At 36.7% G+C, this 18,622-nt stretch overlaps 1 protein-coding gene across 3 annotated transcripts in view; it reads left to right on the top strand.

Annotated features, from left to right (window-relative positions):
• FNDC3B (fibronectin type III domain containing 3B) overlaps positions 1–18,622 on the top strand; it is a 329,585-nt gene that overhangs the window by 41,177 nt on the left and 269,786 nt on the right. The window contains exon 1 of one of the 3 annotated variants that reach the window (XM_069475278.1): positions 9,444–9,505. The exons of the other annotated variants lie outside the window; for them this stretch is intronic. The gene's annotated coding sequence lies outside the window, so the exon portion shown is untranslated. Of the gene's footprint in view, positions 1–9,443; positions 9,506–18,622 lie in introns of those variants that run through there. 3 annotated transcript variants of the gene reach the window in all.

Below are 18,622 nucleotides of genomic sequence, written 5' to 3'. Positions count from 1 at the left end.
TAGGAGTTCTCAGCCTTCCAGTTGAAGGCACTCCTTTGAATCTTAGAATTTTTGACAGTACCCTTGAAAGGGACGAAGGCTGCCCATCTGGTATTTCACTTTGGAATAAAGCTGGAAGGCATGGTGCTTACCTGTAATTTGATGGTGGTACACTGATGTGCCCTTCATGGGTTCAAAGTTGATGTTTACTTAGTAAAAGCCAGCCAGGGTCCAGAGAGGGGTTGCTAGAATGTGAATCTTCTGTTTGTTTTTATTAAGGGCACCTCATGTGTTTCACATAAAATCTTTGTGTAGATTAGATTCACTGAATCTGGCTGTTAGGCTCTTTGAAGAGCCTAACTCATTTTCCTGGTAGTAACTTTCATAAGAATTTATCAGTTAAGAACTTCATACCATTTAAGAACTTCAGCTGCTTAAGGTGTTTCCCAGTGTTTGGAAGTAGTTAATGTTCTTTTGAAAATTGATTAACTAAACATCAGGGTGTCCTTGGAGTCTAAGATTTTAGTTTAAAAATTGATATATAAAGACTGCACGTTGTGATTTATTAACTCTCTTTTCCCTAAGCTTCTACTGTTCAGTTTACTTTTTCATCCCTGTACACCTTTCAGTATTGATTTCAGAGACATTGGTTGTTACTAGTAGTTTTCAGTTATGTGAAGTAAGAGTTAGATTGGCTTTTGGATTCTCTTTACTTAGCAACCACAGAAAATTTCTTCTGTTTTACTTCACCTTTCTAGTCTTCACTGTTTTCTCCATTAATCAGAAATGTAACCCCAGTGTCTATGGCATTTTTTGTCTCATTAGCTCTCTGATCTATGTTTTCTTAGCTTTTTCTTTACATAGCATAAAAATTATTGACATGAGTCTAAAATTTTGAGGTAAGGACAGTTAACTAATACTGTGATTTTCCATCTTTGTGCTTTACATGTAAGGTGAGTCTTTTGAATTTTATATTTTATAGGTTAAAATCTTAAGATCTAATTCCATATATTTCAAAGTAGGGCATTGACTTGATATAAAAGTTATTTTCTTTCTCCTTAAATCTGTAATATACTGAAAATATGTTTGAATGCAGAAAATAAAATTGTGCATAGGATTGTAAAATTAGAAGATTGAGTGACTATGTTAGTAAGGTTAGGAACAGATGACAGATTTTGTATTCATACCTATTTGTCATTTAGTCATGCCTTTTGTCAGTTATTCATCAGAGCAAGTAGATTAGTGCATTAAGCTTTTGAGTTTAAGAAATGTGCTTCAAAGTGTTAAGGTAGTTAATACTTAACTGATTGGCTAGGAAGTGCTTTTATTTCTTTTAAGGAAAATAATTTCCTCTTGTTTCACATTATCCAGGCACAGTGGCTGTGTGAAATTGTTAACTTGAAACACATTTTCTATGGATATGAATATTCCCAGAATATATTTGACACTTTGGTAATACTTAATTGTGAGTTAGTTCACAGTGATGGGTTGAGATGCAAGTCAGGGGAGCCTGTTACATTTACAAAAGTTCAATAACAAGAAACTCATCATTAACTAAGATGGCAGGAAATAAGACAATAATATTTTGGGATTTGAGGTCTTTTATGTCCAGGAATCTTTACTCATCTTGTATGTTAATATGGAAGTGTGACCAATATAAATTTTTTAATAAACATTTCTCCTGCCCCGAAATAATTTGAATAAGCTCAACTTTATTCCTCTCTACCCTGGTCATTTGCTTTCTATGGATAAATAATATTCCTTGTTATTTGCAAGGCTGATGTAACAACACAGCTGTTGAATGCTTGACATTTCTGCTTCTGGTGAAATACTATTTGTGCAGATTTATCTGATCCAGATGTGTGACCAGCAAGCTACATTTCTAATTATAAGGATAGCCAAATTCCATTATAAGCACATCATGGGATTATAGGGCCAAGAGGCATCTTGAGAGGACATCTAGTTCATTCTCCAGCCTTTCAGCAGGACCACACTTCATAAACCACTCCAGCACTGAACAAAGCAGCAAAGAATTTTCCACCCATGTATAGGCTGAACGTAGATTCATAGGAATTAAAACTGGAGAAAGAGACGAGTCCCTGTGGTCTGGCCTCTTACTTTATGGGTAAACAGATTCAGGCCCAGAGAAGTTTGACTTAATCTGGACTTTTAGGACTCTTTACTTAGAACTTACTCTGCTTTCTCCTGAACTGGTCTGTGCTGAGGGAGAGAGGGTGGAAGACTGGATTGGAAATGCCAGTTTCACATCCAGATGTAGCTCTCTGTTTACTCATTTAGAAGTAAGAGATAATGAATTAGTGACAGCTAGATTCCATTGAAGCTTAACTATTTCTAAAGCCTAATATCGAGTGAGAGATTTCATTATGGTATGTGGATATATGTTTGTGTGCTTTGGTGATAAACTACAGAAGAAATTAGACGTGCTGTCAGGGCTAGAAGGTTTGCAAATGTTGTACATAAGCTTACCAAGAACAACATCTCTGAATAAAAATGTGATTCTTTAACTTGATTTGACCCCACTTACAAGCTAATAGCTAGCTTGTTATGGTTTCATGGATGCTGGCAGAAGACAAGGGATTCTTGCACCACAGAAAAAGGACTATGTTACTCTTGACATACCAAATAGCATAAACACTGACATGCTTATATTGGTTTGTCCTTGTCCCAAGTCCCATAGGGGTGATGTGGATGGAGCATGTAGGTGGAGCTGCACACACAGTGGTTTTGTGTTGTTGCTCAAGAACACTAAACTTGGGGAATACACTGCTTTTATAGCATGCCGTAAGTGAACTTGCTCTTTGTTCCAAGGGGAGACATTACCTCATCTGTCAAGGTGGTTCTCTGCAAACATAACTTTGAGAAATGGCTGATACAGAATGGTCAGGGCCTTGCATTTTTAGCATACTTGGCAGGATGTCTAGAAACATGAAGGACCTATGGAGGGGTATCTATCTCACAATAGTAATGTCCTGTAATAACTGTCTATTTATGTGCTATAAGAAAGAGATGATCAAATAAAACATATTACTGGCAACCTCATAGACAGTAAAAGACAGGCATTTGAACATTGCAGGTCCTTGATATGATGATTATCTAAGACTTCTGCCTCTTTTATGTCTAGATTTTCTATGATTGTAGTTATGATTGCTGATTGTATGCAAAAGAGAAAAGATAGCAGCAATTCAAAGGAATAACCTCAGTGCTTTTACTTTAGAAGTGGTAGCATGGAATGTGAGTCTGGGCTATTAATGCATAATGGATTCAGATGTTAGAAGTGCATGGCCACATTTTTTGTTGCTCCGATACAGCATTAGAAGGACTCTAAAGGTGTATTTTCTCTGTTCTATTAATTGCTTTTATTTTTCTATTTGTAATAGTGGCAGAAAATGTAAAAGATTTAGAAAATATTTTATTGCTTAGAAAAAGTGATACTTCATCAAGTAGAAATGAATATTTTAGATTTATTGTTGCCTAAAAGACTTAAAAAATTAAATTCTGGATCCCTTTTAACATAAGGAACAAATGGCATATGATTCCTAGGGTAAATTGGAATAACTAGGCAATTTCAAACCATATTTAATGTGGAAATATGTTTTATATCCTGTTGTTATATGGATGAATAAGATTGTACAATTAGTCCTTTAGCTTCACGAATTGTTTGATTATGGGGTTAACTGGTAGATCCAGTTTTATTTGACTCCTTACCTAAAGATTGGGCTAAGTTCTTGTTTGAAGGAACTATTAAGTGAAATGCTAATAACATTTCATATTATCATATAATCCCTATAAAATTGGGATTTCTCATAATCTCATTAGGAGAGTTGAAAAGAATTAAGTCGTTAGATCAGTGTTACCCGGAGAGCATTTTCTGGAGAACACTAGATCTTGAGAAAAGCTTATGTGTTCAAAAAAGTTCAACCCTGGGGAGATTCTTAGTGCATGTTAGTTCTTTGAAGTCTGGCATTAAAGAACCTCTAACTGTTCAATTCAGAGTTTCTCAAGCTTACTTGATAGTAAAATTTTTTTCACATAAGACATATTAGAATGTAGCAGAATATTTTTCCCATGGCACATACTTTAGAAATTTTCACCTGGATGGATTCAGAAAAAAACAGACACCACATGTAGTGGGTTTCTGCCTCCATATTGGCTTATCTTTTTTTCTCACCTTTACCAGAGTTTACAATTACATTTCTTCTAGGCCACTCCCAGAGTGTAAGGTGGTGACATGGATAAAACAGTGTAGAATACAGACAGAATAGAAAGGATAATTTTGTCTCTTTTCTTTTCTTAGAAAACAAATATATCTTTGTTGAAAGGAATTGATTTCTTATTTTTACGTAATATACTTCTAGTTAAGGCTCATTACTTACTATACCTGTATTATAAACTATCATGGTGGCTGTTGCCATCTTTTTCTTTTGCTGTTGATCTTTTGGAGACTTGCTGTTATTTACATGAATAATACTTGTTTTCTCTGTGATTCTTAGTACTTGTTAGATTTGGGACTTTGCACATAGAAGCTGATGTAACGGAGAAAGGCAGTGGGATAATTAACATTTTGGAATTTGATAGGTAAGAGTGGGTGCATATGTGCGTGGATGTTGTAAAGAGCTTATAATTTGGTTAGATTTCCTTTTATCAACCTTTTCAGGTGAAAATTTTGTGAAAATTTTCAGGGGAAAGTTTGGAAATTTGAAGCGATTTGAGAAACAAGAGACCTTACCTTGCCATTAATCAGTAGCGTGACCTCTGATAAGCGGTGGAATAGATAATCTTAAAGGTGCTGCTGATTTAAAAAAAAAACTTTAAAAAATTTCATTGCAGATTTTAAATACTGTGATTGCATTTTTGAGATTAGTATAGGTTGTAACACGCTAGAAGGGAAATCAAACCCTCGTGATGGAAAAGTGAATGCCGATGTAAAAATATGATTTGGAATCTTTGGTATTTGCCAGGGGCTACGAGAATTAAATGGTTCTCCATTTGTGATCTTCATGTTCCACATGAAGGCTGTAGGAGAATTTGAGAGCCCTAGATCTCTAAATAATTGGAGATGTCTAAATAGAGATCTGCAGGAAGTTATAGTCCACATTAGCAAGAAATGTTAGTGTAGTATGTACCTCTTTGGTCTATGGATCTTGAAGCTTTTACCATTCATTCGTCACCTCAGCCATTCATTTTTTCAGAGTAAGTAATAAGAAGCTTAGAACCAGGAAATTGCTTGCCTTATCTTGTTCCTGGAGAAGTTGGCAGTCTAAAAATGCTTATCATTCAAGGTGTGACCAGAATGAGACTGTACAGGTATTGTAATTTTTCTTTAAATATATGTGGCTAAACAAGATACTTTCTAGGGAAAATTTCTTCTCACTAGGCTTTTATGACTTTAATCCCAAACTAGCAAAACTGCGTTGGGATCACAGAATTTCATACACAGAAGGGAAGTGCAGCCGCCTCATATTGCAGATAAACATAAACTCTGAGAAACATAACTCACGCAGCTGGCATATGTAACAGAACTTAAACCCAAATCTCCAGATGGCTACCAAGATCCTCTTTTCCTCAGTATCATGTGGATTTCAGACAATGTGTCCAGTGCTAGAATTCTTTGTGAAATATTTTTAAAATTAAAATACAATTTCCATATGTCAAATTACACAAATTTGTATCTTTACAAATGTGATTGATCATTTAAAAACCACTTTTTAAATAAATCCTTCAAAAGGTAGTGTCTGTGAGCGTGTGATCTCGTTATTTGTGTTGACAGTATTCTGTGAAATGTGATGTGTAAAGTGATTAGCTTGTATAGAAGGTATGAAAAAAGTAATACTTTTACTCACTTCTCCAACTGTGAGACTTTAAAATTTATAGATAATAACCAAATAATATTTAGGGTTCTGTTTTAAGTGATAAAGAAATTAGCTTTCTTTTTTTTTAAACAGCATTAAGAAAATGTCATTTATTTGTAAATGAAAGCAGAGTCTGTTGCCTGAATTCAAGACTACTTCATTTCATTTCTTTCTACATTGTAAAAATAGTCACACAACAGGAAAAACAGCTGGTTAAATAATTCAGGTATCTTAATGATGTCTTAACAGATATGGATCTCCTGTTCAACTGAAATAGGTCATTATTTTCTACCAATTTCAATAATGGACAGCAGAATGCTAGGCAAAAGTTATCGTATGTTACATGGAATTCATTAGCTTTCTTATGGGACAAAAAGGCATTGGCAGAGAACTGACTTGTCATGGTGTTGAATCGCACAGAATTCTCTTTGAATAAATAGGATTTTCAATTTCCTGTGAAATTTTTAACTCACACTAATACCCGAAGAACTTTGCAAAGCAAAAATTAGTTTAGAACAAGTTATTATTTTACTAATTTTTGTTTCTGAATTAAATATTTGAATCAAAAATGTAGAAAGAGGTGGGCCCAAAGGTAATGAGTGTTCTCAATTGATTATTCACAGTCAGTTACAGATTGAATTGCTTGTTCTACTCTTCCCCCCCTTCTCACTACTGTACTTGACCAGTTTATAAAAAGGTGTAGGAAGACATTTTTTTAGAATGTATGTTATGGGAATACAATACAAGATTAGGAGCGAGATATTTTACCACAGGATTTTCTTAAACCCTGGAAAAACCGATAGGAATTCATTAGGGGTGAGGAAATTTCCTTGGTAAATGTTGGAAACAGGATGCAGTGTGGCACAGCTGTGTGCAGAGGTTCGGAGGATTTCCCCAGACAGGCAGTACTGAGTCATCGGTTGGTTGGGGGGGTGGAGCAACACATACCATACACAAGTTGAATGTCAGAGTTATTAAGCCCTCAGCAGTATGAAGTTTTTAGACTATAATTTCAGTTGTAGCACTATCTTAATATCTCTGAGAGAAGGATCTTGAAATGTTAAAAACAATAGTCTAATAAGGCTGTGTTGTAAAGATCAAGGACATGGAGGTTTGAAAATTTCACTTTTGATTGATTATTTAAAGATCACCTGAATCTTAGCTCAATTACAAAGTTAGCCCGTAAGTGCAAAACTGGATATGCACAGTGCCAGATAAGGCACACGGTGCTGGGCACACAGTGCACAGTGCCGGATAAGGCACACGGTGCTGGGCACACAGTGCACAGTGCCGGATAAGGCACACGGTGCTGGGCACACAGTGCACGGTGCCGGATAAGGGACACGGTGCTGGGCACACAGTGCACGGTGCCGGATAAGGCACACGGTGCTGGGCACACAGTGCACGGTGCCGGATAAGGGACACGGTGCTGGGCACACAGTGCACGGTGCCGGATAAGGCACACGGTGCTGGGCACACAGTGCACAGTGCCGGATAAGGCACACGGTGCTGGGCACACAGTGCACGGTGCCGGATAAGGCACACGGTGCTGGGCACACAGTGCACGGTGCCGGATAAGGCACACGGTGCTGGGCACACAGTGCACAGTGCCGGATAAGGCACACGGTGCTGGGCACACAGTGCACAGTGCCGGATAAGGGACAGTGCTGCAGAAGGTACACAGTGAATGTTTGAACAGCTGAGGCGGTGAATGAATTCCCAAGTCTACCATCTCAACCTTTTGTGACTTCAATGACAAATACGATTTCAACATACATTATTCGTGCCAGTGTTTTGGGTGGGATATCTGTCAGATGTGATGTCTGTTAAATGAGCTGAGTGGTGTGTTCAATCCTAATATCTTCATTATTAGATGTTAGATTAAAAGTTTTTAATTAGTTAATTCTGAAATGTTGAATGAATTAGAAGTGGAGGCCAGAGATTTTGTCTCTACAACTTGTCCAGCATCGACTCCTCTTTTCTGCTCCTGCTCTTCTCGATGAACTCAGAGAACACTTGAGCGGGAGGGGCCGTGGTGCTTTCTTTTTTAACCAGTGAATAGCAAATGTGTGACATGGATCTCCTTGCTCCTTAATCTCACGACCTTGACAGCCATATCTCTATCACTGAACTGGGGCAGTGAATCTTTCTCAACACTGTAGCCCTCTAACTTTATAAATTTCATATGGCTAGCGAAACAAGATTGGGATGAAATACATCACCATTTTAACAGTGGCTGTTTCAGAATGGTATGATATGAATAATTAAAACTTTCTTCTTGGTTTTCTGTGTTTTCAGATTTCTAGAGTGAAAATTTATTATACATTATAATCCATGGGAATGTGGGAATAAAAATATGGGACAAATATTTTTAGAAGGTTTGGGATGAGGGAGGGTGGGGTGGAGAGAACCCACAAAGATAAGAGTGAGTAGTCACTTTTCCACTGTTCCAGAATGAGGCCTGCCAACTCTAAGGGAAATCTCTGACTCCACCCTGTACTTTTCATAGCAAGAGCTTTTGAAGTCCTTTGTGCTAGTTATGGACTAGCATAGTTAGTACAGCTAAGTAAGTATGTAACAGATTCTATTATTAGGTTTATCTTTTCTGATTCTCATTTGATTGACAGAGAGTTCACCACCCAGAAACTCTGATTTATTTTGGCAGTTGAAGAGGATTTTATGGCGCACTTGTTATCTTAAAAAAGTAAGGTTGGAACCTGCCTTCCTCTCCCCCCTCTCCTTTAGCTGTTTAGGTTGGTCCTAGTGAGCATGCCTAATCTAGGGATTACTCAGCAAGCATGACCTGAGGGCTGGTTTTATAAATGTTACCAAATCTATTACTTAACAGCAGATGTTCTTCCATTGTTATGTCCCACAGTCAGTCAGAGTCTAATGGCGGCAATTAGTTCTGGGACACTTGGATAAACCCATATCCTTTAGGTCTTTTTGTGTATGGTGGTTTGAACTTATTCTCATTCCATTATCCATAGGTTAACCATTGTTAACATTTTGGTTCTATTTTATTTCAGGTTTTATTTATTTATTTATTTATTTTGAAACAGGGTCTCACTTTGTTGCCCAAGCTGGAGTGCAGTGGCATAATCATAGCTCACTGCAGCCCCAGACTTCTGGGCTCAAGTGATCCTCCCACCTCAGCCTCCTGAATAGCTGGGAATACAAGTGCATGCCACCATGCCTGGCTAAATTTTAAAAAATTTTTTGTAGAAACAAGGTATCACTATGTTGCCCAGGCTAGTCTTAAACTCCTGGGCTTCCCAAAGTGCTGGGATTACAGATGTGAGCCACTGTGCCCGGCCTCATTTCAGTCTTTTAAAAAATTATATATACATATATAATCTGATTGTGTACCTTTCACTAAGCATTGTGTTGTGAGCATTTCCTCATATTTCTGGTTTACTTTTTCTATATTGCAAACGTAAGTATTATTTATGATAGGTATGGAGCAGATACCTTTTATTTTACAGCAGCTGCCTTAAGTAGACTTCCAACAAACCCTTGAGATGTATGTATTAATTGTGATATTCTTTTTTTTTTGGAGACAGACTCTTAATCTGTCGCCTGGGCTAGCTCACAGTAGCCTCAAACTGCTCCTGGACTCAAGCAGTCCTCCTGCCTCAACCTCCCTGGGACTACAGGTACACACCACCACACCTGGCTACTTTTTTCTATTTTTAGTAGAGATGGAGTCTCACTTTCTTGCTCAGGCTGATCTCAAACTCCTGACCTGAAGCTATCCTCCTGCCTCGGCGTCTCGGAGTGCTAGGATTACAGGCATGAGCCAGCATACCCAGCCTAATTGTAATATTCTTTGTTATTATACTCAAGTTCATTTTTAGAGCTGACAGAGTCCTTGGTCTTGGAATTTAGTCCTTTAACTTGAGAAATGAGAAAAAAAAGCCAGAAGAGTTGCCCTTTGCCTGGTATTAAATTATTTTCCTTAAGAAATTACTGCAGGAAGCAGCCACTACTTTCCTTTACAGGGTGAGAAACTGGGGTATTGAGAATCAACACAGTTTTGGAAGAACCAGGTTGTGTTTCTTTACATGCTTAAGTACAGAGGAAAAAGTCAAGCCCTTAGCTTAGTAGTTTAGTATGGAATTGAGAAAACCTGTATATTAATTACAGTTTTCACCCACCAGTTGATTAATTTAATGGCATGTGTAAGTGGTCACTATTGTCTTGATTTCTTTCACATACCTGTGCAGAGGTAATTGTTAATATGAGACTGACGAAACTGATACATGCTTCTCTATTTGAGGAGTTAAAAATAATAAGTTTTGGGCTTTGTAGTTAAACACAGTGGTCAGTATTTAAGGAACTGTAATTTTCAGTGGAGATAAGTAACATTTGAAGTTTTGATTTTTAAAAATTGCATATTAATACCTTTCAGTTGGATTTGAAAAAGCAATAGCTTCTTGGGTGTATTTTCCAATGTATTTGAGAAAAAAATATCATGGCTTTGTGATTTTTTTTTTTTTTTTTTACAACAAAGCAATGCCTTGAGATTTTCTAGAAAAATGAAATGGAATTGTTGACAGTTTCCCTTTCACCTTGGGAAGAACTTAGGGGAATGGTATTGAACAACACTGGCTTTGTTGACTCTGAAGTTGGGCAGTTAGGGCCTGTGAACATGGTATTTATAGTGGTTCCCCATCCTTGCTGCCTTAGAAAGTTCTCTCTGGAGCCGCAGAGGTGCTCTTTGCAAGGCCTGCTTCCTGTGTGAGTACCTATTGTGGAGCCCTGGGTTGAATGGGAGGTTTGTGAGAAGCGATTTCCCACCAGCACACAATGCTGCCTCTTGGCAATGTAAATATGCATTCCACTCGGGGTCAGTCTAACTGGCTAGAATGCTCTTGCAAAGAAAGATATTTTGGAGTTCCATTTATTTATAGTGGCCAGTGGAAAATTAATATGCCTGTTAAATCTATTTTTAAAAATGAAAGGGAAGTCTCTCATCTAACAGTGTTTGCTGAATGTAAATCAATTAGCTGTAGCATAGTTTGATTTTGTTAATTTATTGCTCTAAGAAATGAATTTCAAGGTCTTACTAATTCCTCTGTCTGTATTTGAAACTTGTGGTTCTCATTTTAAGAGTTCTCTTTATGCCTCAGAAAACTCCTTTTGGCTTCTTTGATGAAAGACATAAATAAATGAATGACCCTAGATAATACTGGATGAAATCATTGTGGGATTTAAAATGGGGTCATTGAACAGTAAATGAAGGTCTAGAGATCAGAGCAGATAAGATTCTTCCTTGGGAATGGCAGCACAATATTGTTTGTCTTTACTTCCTTGGTGTTGATCGTTTGCTTTGAATCTAGGGCATGAGTCTGATTACAGAGAGATTGAATGGGAATCCCCCTGTAATAGGCCTGCATTTGTTGGTGTCAAGTCCTTTGCGTCCCTGTAGTCCAGTTGGCTGACAGTCCCAGCAGGAAGTACCTGGCCCCCAATGTCCAGTTTTCTTGTCCTTCCAGCCTGCTTCTCTTACTTCTCTCAGGATTACCAGATGAATGTTTCACAAAAGTGCTTTAAAGAGTGTTTCGAGAGAGAAATCCATGATAGAATTAGAATACCGCTTCGTTTAGATTAATTTGTTCTTTGTTCAAACCCTGCTGGGTGAATTGTAGAAGTACAAAGTATTAAAGAGCGACAGCAATCTTTGTTACTAGAAAGTGAATCTAAAGTGTTTTTATATTTTTACATATAGCCCGCTTGTGTGCGGCAGCAGTTCTCAAAGTATGCTCTGGGGGACTCTTGGGCACTCCTGAGACATTTAGTGGGATTCATGACATCCTAACTATTAATAATCCCAAAATGTTACTTTCCTTTTTTATTCTCATGCTTCTGTGAGTTCACTGGTAACATTAACTAAAAAATATTTTTTGTGTCCTTTGTGCTTGTAACATAAGGAGCAATATAAAATTGAATTGGAGAATGTGCCTTTTGTATCAAAATTGAAATTGAAAGTGATTTTTCTGGAAAGATTTTAAAACCTGTTAATGGAGTCCTTAAATTTAGGATTTGCATAATTTCAGTATAAAAGAGTGTCTTACACAGAGTGGAACCTAGGTAAGTATTCATTGAATAAATGGATGCAGCCCCCTTTTTCTTAACAAACTATATTAGTATAAATTAATGTCATCATTGTTCACAGGCAGTATTTAAAATCTAGGCAAGCACCATGCTTTCAAACACTTAAATTCATCTATTTGTGTATAAAACATGACGATACCAATTATCATTCTCATCTATTAATTAAAACAAATCTCCTTAATGCTCTTTGGCATATGACAGGTTTTTTTTTGAAAGAAAATATTTTTCTAGAGAATTCTGCATTTTTGTGTTTTTAAAATGTTAGTCTGAATTAGCGATGTGATTGCATACATATTTTATACTAAAATTCTATTATAATGGGCTAATCTGAAATAGTAAATAGACGTTCCCTTATATGATGTCTCTGCACCTGCTAATTTGTTTTTTTTGTAAGTGTTGTTATTTCATGTGAATTTTCTGTTTCAGTCCTTTCTGAGCTCTAAATAACACCTGGTATTTGCTTTGTGTTCAGCCACATTAAGTGAAATATAAAACTGCCTGTGAGAATGTCATCGGATGTAATATTTTTCAAGAAATAACCTTTTTAGAAAAAATGTGGTTTTACATTGCTTTTCATTGTATCATATACTATTCTTATTAATTTTTTTTCTCATCGAGGGGTGAGAATCAGATAGTTTTGAAAAAAAATGTTTCGATCAATATCTAAAATTATGTCAGAAATCTTTGAAATACATATTTAAGTATAAATTAGATGTCAGTGATGTTTAATGGTACAGATTGTTTTCTTTATAGTGAGTGTTTTATAATATCTATTTAATTAAAGTAAACTGAGTGTATAAAATAGACATGATTGAATTCTCTATGAGCTGATTAAAGAAATAATTTCATTATCCTCCTGGCTGATTAGAAATGAAGGTTAAGGCAGGGGCCCATGTTTTGAAGACAAATTCACCTTCTGTAACACTTGTCAGATTTCAAAGACTAGAAAAGAGGCCACAGCTGGGAAACCAAATTTAGACATTGGGGCTTATCTCAGATGAAAGGTTTCACAGAGCATGGATGTCTATTGACTTCGTGTGGTGTTTTGTCAGAAGTGTCCAGTGTGGATTCGTTTTTAGTTAATTGAATGTAACATTTCACTGTAATTCTGTTGAACCTCATGCCTTCTTCTCTAGACTCCTAGTACGGTGCCTGCCATAAAGTAGAGGCACAGTTAATATTTATTAACACAATGGTTGATTTTTGTTTAGTTCCTTTTGTTTGATGTTATTTTATAAGGTATCTTTCAGCTAAGTCCTTCTTTTGGAATGTTGCTAGTATTACTATTATTTTTTTACTAAAGGGAGAAGCCTTCAACCTGCTTTATGCTTATTTTATGATAGTTACTTAAAAATAATAGAATCTTAGAACCCTTTGTACCAAAGATATCGTTCTACAATCTCCTCATCAATAACTTGTCTTCCTTCATGAAGTAATTTTGCTTCTATGTGTAATCATGGGACATCTCATTAAAATGACCATGGAAGACATAACTTTAGTAATTTATAATTTGGTTTCTGCTGGGGTTTTTTCCCTCTAATTTTTAACCATCTAGGCCAAACGATAATAATGGATTTGCTTAGCCTTTCTTAAGCTACTTTGAAATGTGCTTTAAAAATTATCACATCTGCATCTTGGTAAGGATATACCAAAAACTCACAGTCATTGCCTTAATGGAGGGGAACCAAGGACTGCACCTGAGGGAGCTCTACTCTCGTGGGGTATCTTTGACCTTTTCAATTTTGTACCATGTGCTTGTTTTGTCTAATCTTTAAAACTCACTAGCCTATATATAAATTTTTCATCAGTTCTTCCACTTGTATTTCGTTGTCAGATTCTTAGATGTTATAATCAGCTTGCTAAGAGAGCATCGACTTTTTTATTGTACCATCACTTTCTGAGTCTCCTTGGGCGAATTACTTAACTTCTTTAGTCTTTGTTGCCACAACTGTAAATGCGGAATACTATGTACTTCACATGAATGTTGTGTGGCTAGATAAGAATTAGTGTACAGGTACCTCAAACACTGCCTTTGCCCCAGCAGGCTGAAAGAGCAGCTTTGGAATGCTTCCTCCAGACCTTTCCAGAAAGCAGTCAGTTGTTTGGTGCCTGCAACACATTTTTTCCCTTATTAAAGGTGTTATACGTGACTGTTAGGGACCCAGGTTGACACACAAATGTGAATTTTAATTCATAATAGATCTCTAAAAATAGAATAATAGAGTACATTTTGGATTTTATTAAAGAAGAATCTAGAAGTCATGTGTTGAAGTACCCATATCACCCATATTTTAGATAAAGAACCTGAGACACAGAGAGCTTATGTAGGAACACCTTGAGCCACAGCTCCGAAAAGCAGTGGGACCTGTCTAAGTGCTGTGGGGTGCCAGGCAGTGTAGTGTCTGAGGGCTGGGCAAGGAGTGAGGTGCTGGGAAGGAGGAAAACATGTCTTCTGACATCCTACCTCTTTCTACCTCCTCATGCAGCTTGGAATTAGATGGAAAGGAGCTTTAGAATTGATCTTTTCCACTCTTGGACTACAATTCTTTAGACTTTTCCCTCACTGTCCTATAGAAACATACATGAAATCCCAAATTTCATTGAAAATGCCCAGTTATTCCCATCCTTCGATAAAGTATGCAGCAAAATTAGCTTGAGTATATGTCAGAATAAGGTCCCATAGCTTTGGAATGTTTCTTTTGTAGAGATGCTAGACTGTCCACAGTCTAGAGAGGTGTGGGATTTATTGTGATAAGAGTGTACCTGGAATCTAGGTGTTCTAATAAAAATGTCTGCAAACTTATTTAAACACCATTCAAAAACAACAAACAAAGCAAACAAACCTTTGGTTGGTAAACTTTTTTTTTTTTTAATAGATAAGCCCCCTGTTCCTTTTAGTCAGTATTTGCAGAATTGAGCTGTTATCTATGTGAGGATGTGCATCTGAGGTCAAGAGATTGTGTATATATGTAGTGATGTAATTTTTTTTCCCTTTAGTTTTTATGTTTCTGTAAAGATTTGGAGTATGCTGGGGTGCTATGTTAATGGGGGGTTTTGGAAGCAGCCTCAAATTTTATTTAATTTTTACTTATAATCCTTGTATATGTGGATTTTTCTCCCCAGAAAACTGCATTTTTCCATACATTAGTTTTGAGTTCAGACATGACTGCACTTTGCCGAGTTTAAAATTATGCAGAGCCACATTAAAAAAACAATGCCTGTATGAATTCTTGAAGGCAGGGCCTGTGTGTTAGACTACTTGGCATCCTTTCCTTGTTCTCAAGAGCACAGTGGACAGTTTTTTTTTTTTTTTTTGACTTGTGGCCTGAACCATTTATCATTAGTATTTATTTTAATCTGGAGTGTTGTTATTTTTAATTTTAAAAACTCCATTTCACAGGATTTCTCTGTGGATTTAAATGTTCCCAACTAAATCTTCTATGCTTATAATTGGATGCAAAAAGCAAGAATGTTTTTAAGGTTAAGAACTTTTTCAGACAACTGTGATTTTACTTCACTAATGAACACATATCAGACAAGAAGGCAAATTCCAGACTATTTGTGCCTCAACCAACCAGCTGGGCACATACCTCCAGGTACTGCTCATGTCTCAAGAGGTTTTTCTGCATGAACAATTATCACCACTCCTTCTTTCATTCAAGTGGCAAGCCATGGCAAGAGTCTTTCTTGCACAGCTGTATAGAACTCAGCTGTAAAATTAGATTTCATTGGCATAAAAACACAGGGATTATCAATACTATATGTTGAATATGTTCTTTTTTCAATATTTTCCTTAAATTCTTCCTCCCTCTTATGCAGAAGGCTCAAGCTATACTCAAGTAAAGGAAACAGTTTTTTTAGCTTTAATTTAATGTATTTTAAGTTTGCATAGTAGGGAATTGGTGTTTGAAGGATAGTCTCTTAAGAGCAGAAGGGCACCATAAGGGTTAATTTATAATCTTGTCATTTTATAAAAGAAGAAATTAATTGCTGAAGTTCAGAGCTAATTATTGGCAAGCCTTATATTACAGCTCATATTTTCCAATACGCAGTGTTGGGGCCTCTTCTCTATATTGCTTTTTAACATAACATACTGGTTCTATGAGCTGTTTTTAGCAGAGGGGCTGTGAGAAATTCTAATAATCCTTAGCTTCTCTCCATATCCTTTTTTTGCAGTATTTAATTTGAATTTCAAAAAAGCAAGGGAGAGTGTTTGTCTGTACCAAGTACCTTTCCTCATGGTTTCCAGAATACAGGAGAGATGAGTGCAAGGAAAGGCACTAAAACCACCTACAGGTTTCTTGTGTCCAATGGCAGTGCCCCACATCAGGTTCGTAGTGTCCACATGCTAATTCCACATGGGCAGAGCCAGTGCTGCAGCACGGGTGTAGTGTTACTGGGAAGGGAAAGAAAAGCCATATTCTCACAATAGCAGAGAAGTGTTAAAAACAGTCAGGTGTGTGTTGATGGACAAGCAGATTTTCTCAGAATTTCAGAGGTAAAGAAGATTGCATTGTGTTTCTATTTTGTTTTGATTTTTTTTTTTTCTTCTATTGAGGCTGTTGGTGTTTCCATAGTTATTATCAGAAAGCTGTTTCTGGTTTTGGTGAAAAGACTAGAAATGACAACCGTTTTTAGAGTTTCTAGGTCTTGAAACATCAGTCAAGGGGTTTACCTTTCAAAGCCAGCATTGATTAGAAAGGAAAGGGGTTTTTCTCATGAGGAAAATAAAGTACTAATAGTGAATGCTACTTTGACATTTCATTAGTTGTAGGAATGTGTACAACTGACTACCTTGGTTGCTCTTTCTCTCTTTCTAAGTCTTGGTAATAAAACTTAGAAAGGAAGTACACATTTAGGAAGTTGTCAGTCTTTGTGACTGATGGCATTTATACCTAAAGGCCACCTGTATGGGGGAGGTTCATGAATGAAGTTTTTCTTTTCTTTTTTTCATAGGATATGAATATATGATTCTGTATCAAAGTTTTGCTTTTCTAGATTTTTCTTTTTTACTATAGCCAGGACATAAACAAGTGTAAGTCAGTGCACAAATAATAAATTAAGTTGTATTAGGTTTAGTTTTTGTATTGGAAGCCATTTAGAAACTAGTCTTATCATTTATAAAACATTAGGTTTGTTTTAAAGGAGAATACAGAATACAGTAATTTCTTAGTGACCTGTCAGACCCCTCTGCTCCAAACACAACACAGTCAAGCAAAGCCCTTGCTTTCTGTGATTCAGTAAGTTTATCACATTGTCATTTTGATGATCCATGTGGTTTTACCCACCCCCCTGAAACAGGAAAAAGTTTCTTTTCCTTATTACTGTTATATAAATGGCCAGAACATTTCTTTGGTATGTTTTTGGTAATTTTCTGAAAACTGACCCACCATAGATTCTCACTATCAGAGTAAACTGGTATTTTTAATAGAGAAGGAAATTTTCATGAAATTTGAATAGCGCTGATTTTACTAATGTGCCCCTAACATAATTTTCTCAGGCTACAGAACAAGCATGTAAGGCAAAATGTTAAATGCTGTTTAGATTGTGTGAAGGTGATTGGTTCATCTGTATTTTATTGGAAAAGATACTAGCTTTATGGAGTACATGGAATCACAGTTAACTATACCTATATGAATCCTGAAGAGCCGACTCTAGGAGATTATTTACAAGTTGCTTTATAAGTCCTTGTATTTGATGGGTTTAGAAAGTGCATTTTGAATTCAAGCATGGAAGCAAAAAGTTAAAACTAATCATGTGCATTCTCCTTATTTGTTTCCGTACCCATTGAATTTAAACACTTCTCCAGGAGAGTTGAAGATAGTGAGAAGCCTCATTAGGGTGTTGAAGTGAGGTTGGAAACCTCAGCCCAGTTTGTGATCGAACTCAGGGATTCATCTTCTCTCATCCAGCCTGGTCTGGCTTATTTGGTTCTGATGGTATACTTTGTTCCTTTTTGGTGTTGTTAGGGTTCTTTCTCTTGTCATCTGAAACTAATTTGTGTACTGTACTGCTAACTCACATCTTGAATTAATGTAAGGAAATTTGGGTCATCGGCCCACAGAGTGAGGACTAGGACATTTTGTTACTAATTTGAAGGCCAGGTTCACAGACTTAAAAATTCTCCCAGCAGTGATTAGGGCTTTGGCTTTTTTTTTTTAGTTAGAAATTGTTCCTAGTGTATAAATTGCTTTCTCTGGCCTTTGGAGGTGGACCTGCGGTTCTCTCCTGCAAATCAGGTTTTTCATGAATTTGGCCAGTATGTTTCTTACCGTAGGCTGGGGCCAGAATGCCATGGAGAACTTTTTTAGACTTGGAATAGGGGAAGCAAAATAAAGAGGAAAAGATAATAAGCCGGTTGCTTAGAGAAATTTGTAATATTCTTTTAACATAACGTTTTCTTTGAAAGCTTTGGGGACATATTTGTATGGAATTAAATGTCTTACTAACAGTGAGGATCTATTCATTTTGTTTCCAGAGTGCCCACCCCCCACCTCTGCCACCGAGTTTGGTAATGCTGCACCTTGCTAGCAAGTAATTGAGGACTCACTCTCCTAAGAGAGAGGGAAGTTAATCACAAGTGCTCACGTGGCATCCTTGCCCCGTCAATCAAAAGAATAGAACTAGCTGGGCATGAAGCACTTGTGGTTTGTGTT

The sequence above is a fragment of the Eulemur rufifrons genome, chromosome 7 (assembly GCF_041146395.1).
Source record: "Eulemur rufifrons isolate Redbay chromosome 7, OSU_ERuf_1, whole genome shotgun sequence".
In the NCBI taxonomy this organism is placed as follows: domain Eukaryota; kingdom Metazoa; phylum Chordata; class Mammalia; order Primates; family Lemuridae; genus Eulemur; species Eulemur rufifrons.
The sequence above is the reverse complement of the archived record's forward strand: the minus strand, read 5'-3'. Positions and strand labels throughout refer to the sequence as shown.